The sequence below is a fragment of the Equus asinus genome, chromosome 26 (genome assembly GCF_041296235.1).
Source record: "Equus asinus isolate D_3611 breed Donkey chromosome 26, EquAss-T2T_v2, whole genome shotgun sequence".
Classification (NCBI taxonomy): domain Eukaryota; kingdom Metazoa; phylum Chordata; class Mammalia; order Perissodactyla; family Equidae; genus Equus; species Equus asinus.
The window spans coordinates 34,770,012-34,782,752 of NC_091815.1; the positions used below are offsets into that span (position 1 = coordinate 34,770,012).

General features: G+C 56.9%; 1 long non-coding RNA gene across 4 annotated transcripts; it reads right to left on the reverse strand.

Moving 5' to 3' along the window:
• Window positions 1–845: 845 nt before the first annotated feature.
• Window positions 846–10,031, reverse strand: LOC106845317 (uncharacterized). Of its 4 annotated transcripts, none has more exons than XR_011498386.1 (5): window positions 9,850–10,009; window positions 7,489–7,632; window positions 6,136–6,412; window positions 5,571–5,707; window positions 846–2,649 (listed from the first exon to the last, which is right to left on the reverse strand). It is a non-coding gene; the product is annotated as an uncharacterized lncRNA (long non-coding RNA). The 4 variants fall into 4 exon arrangements; XR_011498385.1 differs by having other exon boundaries at window positions 9,754–10,006; XR_011498383.1 differs by having other exon boundaries at window positions 847–2,645; window positions 9,850–10,031.
• Between the last annotated feature and the right edge of the window lie 2,710 nt (window positions 10,032–12,741).

Genomic DNA, 12,741 nt, shown 5'->3' on the forward strand with positions numbered 1-12,741 from the left:
GGGAGTGAGAGGGAGGGTGGGCCGACCTGGCCAATGCGCCCGGCCTCACCTGAGGACTCGGTGGACTGGGAGACTTCCCACGACTCCCACCTGGGCGCCAGGACCGGTCTGGAAGAGGGAAGGGTGTGAATGTGAGATGATGTGCGCAGTGGGGTGAGTTCCGAAACTACGTGTCTGAGGGCGCGGAGAGATGAAGTGTGGAGGGGGCGAGGTCCAGAAGAGGGGTCCACGCTGGTCATTCTCTTGACCAGAGACTCTGTCCCTACCTCGCCCTCCTGAAGCTTCCTTGGTCCTCATCCCGCCCCTTGAGCTCTGGCCCCGCCCCAAAGCCCTGATTCCTCCCCTTTGAGCTCTGACTTCGCCTCCAGGAGTCCAGGCCGATGCTGGCAAGTCTCATCATTCACGGCACGGAGAGCAGCCCGCACTGCCAGCCCTGGCAGATGGCCGTTTGTAGGAAAAAGGACTCCACTGTGGGGTTCCCGTTGCATCCCCAAAGGGGTGCACACTGCCATTTGCTGCGAGGGCAGGGCTGGGGGCGTGGCCTGACTCAGGGCGGGGCCTTCCTGGGTGGGGCAGGACCGGAGGCAGAGCTTCAGCTCAGGGGCGGGGCTTCATTTCGGGGGCGGCGCTTCATCTTGGGGACGGGGCCTGAATAGAAAAGCAGCGCGTTTTCTTCGCCTGTGAAAAGGAGTTTGGCACAAAGTTGGAGAGCGGGCCTGGACTGGGAATGGGTCTGCAGCTGGAACTGAAGATGCAGTTGGGCTTGAGGATGGAATTGAGATGGGGCTGCAATCCAGATGAGAATGGAGATAAGGATGAGGCCGTCAGGGGGTGGGCCGTGAGGAATAAAAGAGGTGTGAGACAGCATTGTGAGACGCAGCCCACCCCATCCGGCCCCACTAAGGGAGAGAATGCTTCCAGTGAAACTACAACGTGCTATTGAACTCAAACACATCCAGTTTCATAGATGTTGAAAAGGAAGTCGGAGACCGGATGAAATACAGTGGTATTATCCCCCATCTGCGAGTTCGGGAAACTGAGGCCCAGACTGCCTAAGACGCAATCCCGGGTCCACGCGGTAGTGCTGCTGGTGGTGACCCCTCCCCAGGAGATGACGCCCACCCCCTTGAAGGCGGCCAGTGGCTGACGGATGGGCCCCGGGGAACAAAAGCAGAGCCCCCTTCTTCAAGGTGGAAACAACCTAAGGGCACCTAAGACACACAGCTGGTGGGTGACAGCACCAAGACACCCTCTTAACCACAGCTTTAGGCAGCTTTCCAACTTCTCCTGCCCTGCCACCTCCGGGCCATGCAGCCCATTCGCAATGCCACCATCCCCGAGCACAGGGGCTTCAGACAGCCTCTTGGCTTTATACGTTTCTTGAGACAGAATCACTCCGTCACTCGTGCAACTTCAGGGTAAATAGGTCAGATTTCTCAAGAAGTTTAACTTTAGTTACCCTTGGCCCTTCCTTTGCAATCTCTTTTTCATTCTCTTCTATTAAGGCTGGGCAGCAACAGAACTATTTTTGTTTTGTAAAGATTGGCACCTGAGCTAACAACTGTTGCCAATCTTCCTTTTTTCTTTTTCTGCTTTTAATCCCCCCCAGTACATAGTTGTATATTTTAGTTGTGCGTCTTTCTAGTTGTAGCATGTGGGAAGCTGCCTCAGGTGGCCTAACAAGTGGTGCCATGTCTGCGCCCAGGATGCGAACCGGCGAAACCCTGAGCCACCAAAGTGGAGTGCATGAACCACTCAGCCATGGCGCCAGCCCCGAAACAGATTTTTTAAAAGTATATTTGAGGGGGCCAGCCCCGTGGCTGAGTGGTTAAGTTTGCACGCTCCACTCCAGCAGCTCGGTGTTCGCTGGTTCAGATCCTGGGCGTGGACCTAGCACCACTCATCAAGCCACGCTGTGGCGGTGTCCCACATAGACCCAGAAGGACCCACAACTAGGAGATACAACTATGTACTGGGGCTTGGGGAGAAAAAAAAAAAGAGAAAGATTGACAACAGATGTTAGCTCAGGGCCAATCTTTCTCACCAAACATGTTTTTAAAAATGTTTTAAGGGGCTGGCCCCGTGGCCGAGTGGTTAAGTCTGTGCGCTCCGCTGCAGGCGGCCCAGTGTTTCGTTGGTTCGAATCCTGGGCGCGGACATGGCACTGCTCATCAAACCACGCTGAGGCTGCATCCCACATGCCACAACTAGAAGGACCCACAACGAAGAATATACAACTATGTACCGGGGGGCTTTGGGGAGAAAAAGGAAAAAATAAAATCTTTAAAAAAAATGTTTTAAGCATATTTGAGTGGAAATGACAGATATAAAAGATCAGCAAAGATAACATATATATCATTGGAATCCATGAGAGGGAAGGAATAAATGAAGTCAAAGCAATGAAGAGAACAAATATTTAGGGGCCGGCCCGGTGGCGCAGCGGTTAAGTGCGCACGTTCTGCTTTGCTGGCCCGGGGTTCACTGGTTCGGATCCCGGGTGTGGACATGGCACTGCTTGGCAAGCCACGCTGTGGTAGGCGTCCCACATATAAAGTAGAGGAAGATGAGCACGGATGTTAGCTCAGGGCCAGTCTTCGTCAGCAAAAAAAAAGAGGAGGATTAGCAGTAGTAGGCTCAGGGCTGATCTTCCTCAAAAAAAAAAAAAAGAACAAATATTTGTAAAAACCACACTTCAGGACAACTTTTGGAAAAAGAACACGGGAATCTAGGCGTAACATAAGCCAAAAACCGATACCACTGGGCACACACGAGCACATGCTCACACACACTAGCTCACACTCATATACCTGTGCCAGAGAATAAGAGTCCCCAGAATGCAGGTCTGGAGGTTACAGAACTGTGGTCCTCACGTTTGCACGGGAGATGAGCAGGGAAATGCAGGCTAATTTGGGGACTGTGACCCAAAGAATGTCCACTCTTCCCTTTCTCTGTTTCTTTGGTCCCGCGGAAGATACTGGGCAGGGAGGGGCTGTGGAACAGGATGCTCCCACTTGGCTCTGAGATCTCAGAGGAGAGCCCTAGAACTTAGGGGGCTGGAGACTCAGGGACAGAAAGTGGGACAGCAAGAGTGACAGGCAGGAGAGGGGCAGCTACAGAGACTGAGCCATGAGGAGGGGCATGTGGAGGATGTCCCTGCCAGGTGTTAAAAATGAGTGCGGAGGGAGGAAGGATAGAGACTCAGAGAGGCAGAGAGACAGACAGACAGACAGAGACAGACACAGAGACCGAGAGGCAGAGACCACGGAGAGACAGAACGGCAGGGGTAGGCAGAGAGGGAGAGGCGGAGAGACAGCACAGAATGAGGGGCCGTTGGGGAGAGGAGGGCAGAGGGGGCCTTCAGGGACCCCAGAGCCAGGCTGGGACAAAGCGGGTGTGGGAGGCAGAGAGCACCCCGACCTGCCAGCTCCAGAGTCCGGGGCTGGGCTCATGGCCTGCCTCTTCCTGTGGGGGCTCCGGGGGCCTTATGAGCATCCCCAGCCTGGGGACAGCAGGCACACTGGGTGGGGTGTCACGGGCAGCCTGATCACAGCCCCGTACAGGGTTCCTGGAGCAGGAGCAGGGACCATGGACCCGGGGAGGGGCCCTGACCCAAACCAGAGGCCGCAGATCCTCCCCAACGGCTCCCTCTGCCCTCCCTGTTCTCTCTGTCCCCCTTGCAAGTGTCTTGGTCTCTTTCACACTCTTCCGTCTCTTTGTTTCTGCAGGTCTGCGCTGTGCTGTCTTCAGCTTCCTCTGCTCTCTGCCTGGTATCTCTCATTCTACGTCTGTGTCTTTCTGTCTCACTTCCCCCTTCATTCTCTCCTTTGGACCTCAGGGGCCGAGGGCTGAGTTAACCTTATTCCCGAGTTCACGGACCTCTCAGTGAGCATTCCATGATGGGCCCCTCCACACCGTTCACATTCACATGTTCAGGCTTTGACTCACACCCTCAACGAATAACTCATGTGTTCCCGCTCGTCCCCACAGTCCACTCCCCAGAGGCAGCCTTCCAGTGTTTCCAGTTTTCTGTAGGGCACTTGACTGTGCTCACAGAAGGGGTATCTAGGGGCTGGCCCAGTTGCATAGTTTCCTAGAAAGACCCCGTTGCAGACCAGCACACTCCCTGGGCCACCCTACTGCACAAGGGGGGCAGACAGAGCGAGAAGAGTCAGTGGGGACCCGGTGTCCGCCTGTGGGATCCCAGCTTTCAGACCTGGGGCTCACAGATCATACATGGCAAGTCCCCAGCGATGGGGAAAGAGACGGCTGTCTCCAGAGTCCACTCCCAGAGAAGGTAGGCAGGGATTTCAAGGGAAGGGAGAGAGGCTCACATCCTGGCCACTGGGGATGGGATGCAGGGTCCAGGTTCTGCCCATGGATGGTCCCTGCAGACGGGTCAGGGGGAGGAGGAACAGGATCCATCTCCGGGACACTTCCTCCCTCAGGGCTCATCTCCGCTGTCATCCCTCCCAGGAAGTTTTCTCTGATGACACCCTCCTCTCCCCGGGGCACTGGGGAGCCATGGAAGGTGGGTGAGCAGGGGAGGGGCAAGGCCAGTTCTGAGATTAGAATGACCCCCTGGGCCAGGTGGGGACGGACTGGACAGAGAGACTGAGGGCCGAGAGCGTGTGAAGAAGGCTGGGGTGAGGGTCCAGGTGGGAACAAGGCCTGATCTGGGGCTGAGACGATGGGACAGAAAGGAGGGGACGTCAGTGAGAGTCAGGGGGCAGGAGGGACGAGCGTGGAGGGAGGGACCAGAGGGAGAGCTGCTGGTGGACTGAGGAACCGGGGGAGGAGAAGAGGCAGGTTGGGTGGGAAACGCTGGGCTCAAGTAGGACTTGGTGAGTGTGTGTGTGTGTGTGTGTGTGTGTGTGTGTGTGTGTGGTGGGGGGTGTGAGCGTCTCCTTGGGGCTGCTCAGCCGACACTCAGGACAAAGCTCAGGATCATCCTTAGTCCTCGCCGCCTCTCACTCCCACTCACACTCGGTCAGCGAATCCTGTGGGCTCCCTTTCGAGGTATCCAGAATGGACCCCATCTCCCCTAGTCCCTGCCACCACCCTGGTCAGCCTCATCTTCACACCCTACCAGGCCCCCTGCCTCTCCTCACCCCTGGACGCTGACCCCACACGGACACCAGAGAGGCCTGTGAACACCCAACCCAGACCCTGTCCTGCTCCTGCTCAGCACCACCCGCCCCTCTTGGGCCCCTCAGAGGAAGAGCAAAGTCCTCCCCGTGGCCCCAGGGAGGCCCCGCAGGACCGGTCCTTTCTTCCCCGAGCCGTCACCTCCCGCCCTCTCCCCTGCTCGCTGGGCTGCACCCACATTGGCCTCACTGGTCCTTACACACACCAGGCCCACATCCCTCGGGGCCTCTGCACCTGCTGTTCCCTCTGCTCTTCCCCCAGACAGCACGCGGCTCACCCTCACCTGCCGCAGGTGTCTGCCCAGCCTCACCTTCCACACGAGGTCACCCCCCTCATCACACCGGCCACCTCCCTGGCTCTGCTCTCTCTTCTCCAGCCCCAACAGCTCCCTCACCTCCTGACACACAAGGAGAGAGGCTGCTCACCACTCAGGTTTCCTTGCCAACCTCCAAGGGCCCAGCACATGACAGGAACTCTGTCACCATCTCGAGGGAGCTTTTGGCACACACATCATTAGACAGGAGTGTGAGGTCCACACACGGAAGTCCATCTGGGTACATCACTATGAACCAGGGAGATAAAGAGCTGTGGCCGACCCATGTGTCCCCAGCCCTCCTCCCTCAGACACGGGAGTCCAGCCCCAGCCCCTCCTCCCTCAGACCCAGGCATCCGGGCCCCAGCCCCTCCTCCCTCAGACCCGGGAGTCCAGGCCCCAGCCCTCCTCCCTCAGACACGGGAGTCCAGCCCCAGCCCCTCCTCCCTCAGACCCAGGCATCCGGGCCCCAGCCCCTCCTCCCTCAGACCCGGGAGTCCAGGCCCCAGCCCCTCCTCCCTCAGACCCGGGAGTCCAGGCCCCAGCCCCTCCTGCCTCAGACTCAGTGGTCCAGGCCCCAGCCCCTCCTCCCTCAGACCCAGGAGTCCAGGCCCCAGCCCCTCCTCCCTCAGACCCAGGGTCTGGGCTCCAGGCTGCAGGTCTGGCCCCCAACATACACTTATCTGATCCAGTCCCGCTTCAGCGGGAGGCACAGCAGAGGCTCCACAGTGCGGGTTCCTGGGTGGGCAGGGCCAGGACCTGCACGGCGGCTGTGAGCTGAGTGGGCTGCTCCAGGCGGAGCAGCATGAGGTTGTGGCTGCAGTCGTCTCCTGGGATGAAGATGTTCTGCTTCAGGAGGCTCAGCTTGAAGTCAGGGTGTGGGAAGCTGTCACTGACCTGGAGGAACTGGACTGTGTCTTTATCCTCAAACGAGTCATAGCGCCCCAGCCAGACCTGGTCATCGCCGGGGAGAGAGGGGCACGGAGGGAATGAGGGGGGAAGGGGGAAGGGAGATGGGGCCGGGGAGCCTGGGGGAGGGTCCAAAGCAAGAAAGAGAAACAGAGCCACAGAGAGACAGAGAGAGCGAGCCAGAAAGATACAGAGTCACAGAAAAAACAGAGACAGTGAGTGAGAAAATAAAGGGATGTGACAATGTTAACAATACAGACAGAAAAAGAATAAAAAAGAACAAGTGAGAAACAGAGAAGAGGAGGCCAGGGAGGGGGGGTCGGAGTGGGGGGGGGGCGGGAGGTGGGGCAGGGGAGGAGGGGAGGCCTGAGGCGGCTCAGCGGCAGCTGGGGCTGTGGGGCTGCTTCCCCAGCAGCTGGGTGGCCTGGCTCCCCCCAAGGCCAGCGTCCCCTCCCTCCCCAGCACCTTCTCCCTTTCTCCTTCTCCTTCCACCTTCCTCCATTGCCCCCACCCAGTGCCAGCTGAAATCAGCCCTGCCCTGTGTCCCCCTGGATGGATGATGTCCTGGAGGGAGGGGCTGGGCAGTGTGAGAAGCACCCCATACCCCACCTGCTGGGCATGATCCCTTCCTTTTCTCTGGGGGTCCCCCCCAGTCCCATCCTGGGGGTGAGCGTGCTCAGCAGTGATGGGAGAGAGGGAGTGAGGCAGAGAGATGGAGGGTGAGACACACAGTGACAGGGATGGCAGCTGAGAGACCCAGAGATGGACAGAGACAGGGAGAGACAGAAGAGAGGGGGAGATAGAGACAAATCAAAGTCACACAGAGCGACACACAACAAAGTCAGTTACTGAGAGACAAAGAGAGACAGGACAGAGGGAGACACAGGAAGACAGAGAGCTGGTTGCACGGGGAGACACAGAGAGACCAGGCAGCCATGGCAGGGCTTCCCTGGGGTCGTCCAGTCCCAGCGCTGCCTCTCTCCATGGGCCGTGGACCAGTGCCGTCCTTCTCTCCCTCAGCCCCCAGCCTCCCCTGAGGTTATCCCAGGAGAACGGCCCTGGCTGACCATTCCTGTGGGAGCACAGACGCTCCCCCCGCCAGACCCCCTGATCCTACTCACTCGCTCTTGCAGTGGGCGGCTGTGAGCACCCTCTGGGGGTGCACCAGGACACCCCCGCACTGGAAGTCAGGGTCTGCCAGGGTCTCGGACGCTTCTCACACTTCCAGTCTCCTATGACCCGGGACTGGACGAGGCCCACGACATCTGTAGAGGGGATGCTGGGTCAGGCGGGTGGGTGTTCCCTACGGGGCCAGGGGACTGGGCTAGGAGAGGGAGCTGTGCTGTGGGGTTGGGGGGACACGGGGGCAGAGGACCAGGCTGGGGGTCTGGGGACATGGGCAAGGGGTGTTGGGAAGGACCCGGAATTCTGGAGCCGTCCCTGGGATGGGGGGTGGGCGGCTGGTCCTGGGTGGGGAGACTTGATGCTGAGAGCAGAGCTGACCCCAGGGATCAGGACAGGAGATGACAGGACAGCACTGGGGCAGGCATCGAAGGTGGGCGTTGGTGATTTGGGGCCCTGGGCTGGGGGACAGGCAGCTGTGGGCGAGGTGTGGGTTCAGAGAGGGGGAAGGGGTTCTAGAAACCAGTGTTAATGACCCCAAGGGAGAGCGCCATTGGCTGGGAGGAGAAGGATTTGGGGCGTTTTAAGGAGTCTCAGGCTGGGAAATCATCTATGCCTGGGGTGGGGTTTTAGGGTCATGAGGAGGACTCAATGTTTAAGGGACAGGGTTGAGAACTGACTGCTGGATGGGAAATGTCACCGAGGCATGGAAGGACTTGGGGGCTCAGGAGCCAGAGCACTGGCCCAGAGAACCAGGAGGCAGGAGGGGTGATCAGGGTCCAGGGTCCAGGGAGGAGGCGCGTCCTTGGAAGAGGTAGAGAACCCCAAAGAGAAACACAGAGATGGCCCACGCTCTGCCTGTCTGGTAAAGGAGAATGTTCTGGGAGTAACTGGGAGGAAGCAGGGACCCAGTGTGGGAGTGAGGCATGTGACAGCGTGGAGAGAGGCAGAATGTTTTGGGCTGGGGATGGGAGAGATAGAAAAGAGCCTGGTACACTGGTCTAGGGTGGATGGTGGGCTGCGTGGCATGAGGCTGGGGTGCCAGCTGAGAGGGGAAGGACTTACGGGGAGGTGAGACCAGCATGAGAGTCAGGGCCCGCTCCCCTCCTGCATCTCCTGATACTCATTAGTCCATCCCAGGGACACAGCCAGGCACAGGGCCAGGAACCACGTGGTGAGCAGGCAGTGAGCTCGGAGCTGGGAAGCCTCCCTGGGGAGCCTTTAAACGGTCTCACACCCCCAGGGTCCCGCCCCTGCCCTACCAGCACCCGGATGTTGGCCAAGGCCCTGCCCATGATTCCAGGATGTGGACATGCCTCACCTCCACCCCAAGGCTATGGAAGGAATAAAATAGCCTGAATGCATAAGATACTAGGTTTCCAATAAGTTGGCTATCTCAGTTTTTTCAGTAAGACCAGAGCAGCTGACGTGGGTCCAGCACCCGCCATGTCAAGCTATTGATCAGATCTTCCCCGTCTCCCGGCTGAGGAACAGGAGAAGCTCCCAGTGAGCGAGACAGAGTGGTCACAGACACTCACAAGCTAACACCATAAGGGATGAGGCAAAGGAATCTATTCAGTCAGTGGTCTGAACCCCCCTCCCCCACATACACACACAGACCAGGTTCTCCAGCGTCACCCTGTGGGGACAAGTGTGCCTCAGGATTCGTCAAGAATCCCTGCATCCAGTTCCTCATTCCCATCCTAATCCCCTTCCCCAACATCAACCAGCATCTAGAACAATTCAACCCACTAAACTCAACCCAACCAACCATAATGCCACACAACTCCAAGCCAAGGCAAGTGAACCCACCCAACTTAACCTAACCCAAGACAACCCCACAGCCTCCCCATTCAAAAGCAACACAAACCCAACCCCATCCTCCCATCCCCACACAAGCCGATCCTAATCTCCAAGACTACTACCATTCCCGATTCAACTCCCATGTACTTCCCATCCCAAATCAAACCAAACCCCGGACCATGCCCTCCCACAACAGCCCCCACATCATCCAGGCCAGGCCAATCCAACTTTACTCAGCCCTGTTCCCAGTTCCAACCACAACCACAACTCCACCCCCATTCTGACTGCTCTTCCTACTCCATCCCCTAACCCCATCTCCGGCGTTTTCCCTGGACCAACGAAATCCAAACCCAAGCCCATCCCGCTCCTGAACCCGCCACATCCCTCTCTCATCCCTGGGAAGCCCCGCTCGGCTCTGACCGCAAGGCAGTCGCTGCCCCGCCCTCCACGCCTGCACACACCCCGTTGTCCATCAGGCGCCCGGGGGGTCCTCGTTACAAGCTGTGGCCGCGATCACGCCGGCCTTGGCAAAAACGCAACACGTGGAGGAGACTCACTGGGCAGAGCGGAGGACCTACAGCAGACCACACGTTCAGGCCACTGTCCCCTCCGTCCCGAAGCCCCGGCGGTCGTCTCGTTGGTCTCCAGCACCCCTCTACCCCCGCGCCCAGGGCAGCGCTTCCGGGCGCCTCACCTGGCACGTGCCTACGTCAGACGGCACGCACGCCACGCCCACAAGGGGGCAGACGGGGGCAGCGCCCAGGCGCGCACGTGTCGTGAGGCTGTGGGCGTGGCTAGTCGCGACGACATGACGTCATGGCGGGGCGAGGATGAGGCTAACAGCGCAGACATCACAGCATGCGCTACAGGGTGCGCGGGTGTTTGGAGCCATTGCGCTTGCGCAGTTTGTGCTGGCCTGGCTGAGTCCGCGGGAAGCTGAGCAGGCGCGTGGTTCCCCGCGGAGCGTGCGTAGTAGTTGGAAAGACCAGAGTGGGCAACCTTGAGTCCCCACGCTGTCTGGGAACCTGGACGTCCAGTTACTACCTCTTATCAGCCTGGAACCAATAGTCCCTGCTCCTACCTCTCAGATACAGAAGCGTTCCAACACGCGCGCGCAAACACACACACAGACGCACACTCACACACGCTGTTCTAGCCGCAGGCTGCAGCACTTGCCTCCTCAGGATACAGCAGTCTGGGACCCTCTCCCAGGACCCACTCAAATGCAGGAGTCCAGACTCTCACGCTCTACCTCCCCCAAGATCCCGGAGTCTGGGCTCCCAAACCTCCGCGTCCCCCGGTCCAGAACCCAGGAGTTCCCACTCCCAGCCACATTCCTTCGGGACTCTGAGCCCTGCCGTCACACCAGGTTTGGCAGTGGGCTTCAGACAGCATCCAGAGTGGGGAAGGGAGGGAGGGACCATAAGTGAAACTGACGCATTCAAGAGGGCCGCGGCGAGGCTGAGAGCGGTGCACACACTCCTCACCTCCCCAGACCTGTCTGTCTTGTGCCACTGGGAGAAGAGTACAGGAACCCAGAGAACAGGGTCCTTTTCCTCATCCTCTGTCTCCTTGCTACGCCCCGCTCTGCCTACGTATTCTTCACCTATGCCTTCCCTTCAATTTCTCTAGGAGTCCCTGATGAGTTTTTTCAACGTTGCCCTCTTTCTTTGAAAACTGATCTTTTCTGCAGAACTGTACTCCTTTTTTCTCCCCAACTCCTTTGCTATAGGTCCCTAAAGAGAGAGGATGGCAAAGAAGAGGGTAAGGAGTTTTCTGTGATTTGGGAGGGAGGCAAGGACACTGGATACAGGTTCAGACATGTGGTCACTTGGTACTGGTCATTCAAGGCCACCCGTCTGTCACAGATAATAAACAGATGTGGCCGCTAGTATTTATGACACACAGACTGGGTCCCAGAGTCTGGACATCTCAGCCAAACTCAGTGTCATACAAGGACATGAATGTGGCTATACTGGTTCATGGATGTGCATACATGAGCAACCAGCCTTCCAAACTTAGGTACTGACATGGACAGCCCTTTAAGCTGAAACTCACTTGACATGTGCACGGGTTGCTACTTCAACAGTCACAGCACAGACTTCACATGTATATGTAAATGTGGACGGCTAAGATGGGCGCATGCATACACACACACACATGCATGGAGCTTTGGACATAAAAGCGCAGACATAAATTCACGGTCTCCAGTGGATGTCTGGACATCCAATGTCGCAGATGCACACACTTGTACACAGGGTCCTGGCGTAAAAGGTGGGGTCCTTAATAACACAAGGGAGAGGCATCATTATGCACTCAGGCCCCTAAAGACATGTTCACAAACATGAGTCTATGATATGGTGGTTATATCCAGAATTTGGCTTCAGGGTGCTTCTGTTTCCTTATCTGTTAAATGGGAGTTGTTGTAAGGGTTAAATCGATGTGTGTGTGTGTGTGTGTGTGTGTGTGTTATAATGCCTGGAACATAGTAACTGCTTAATAAGTTTAGTTACTTTAATCAAAAATACATGATATTTTATGAGACATGTATTTGGATTTTTATGTTGTGGGCAGAAATATGGCCAAAGTCAGACATACATGATAAGATAGTTCAGGTCAAAACTTGATTCATCCACAAGCCGCTTAGAGGTGATTCAAAGTTGCAGGCACAAACCCAGAAGCCGAGCATTCAGATGTGGACCCACTAAATCAGACCCCAGGGCTAACCCCTGGACACAGGGCTGGCCGTGACGGTGAAAGACACATAGCGAGAGACACAGGCAGCCAGGACGGGACATATCCATCCATCTCTAGATGAGCCCTCACATCAGACACTTGGTGTTCAAAGTCACTCATTGGGTTTCACCTATGGGGACACGGTTCACACGTGCAGGCAGGTAGTAGACGAGTAGAGCCTTGCACATCTACCACCCCCCCACACACATAGAACTGGACTATGCACAAGAACCAAAGAGATTTTCAAGGTCAAAGGACTATGAGCTTCTGTTCTGGGAAATATGGGGGTATCCTCTCAAGGTCAAAGCCACATTTACACACACAAACAGCAACATTAGGGCAGGAATTGCACATAGAGGTCAAATGACCACATTCTGCCCCCTGTTGTTGGAAACTGGACCTAGGAATACAGTGAGCAGGGGACACAGATGCGTGGGTGACGGGTATGAGGGAGAGAGAGTGAGATTGTCTTGCAGGGAGAGGTGAAGGCTGGAAGCCAAATGACTTTGGGAGAAAAGTCTCCGTGGGTCTGTCACGTGTCTTCAGAGCAAAGGATGAATACATTTTCACTCTGGACCGTCTATCAAGGTTGTTTGTCTGTCAAGCAGCCTTGCCTGGTGGTATCGCCCCCAGAGAAAGCTTGTTTACTGTCCAAGATAATAAAGATAATATCTCCCCACAAAAGATCTGTTTACTGTCCAGGACAATAAATA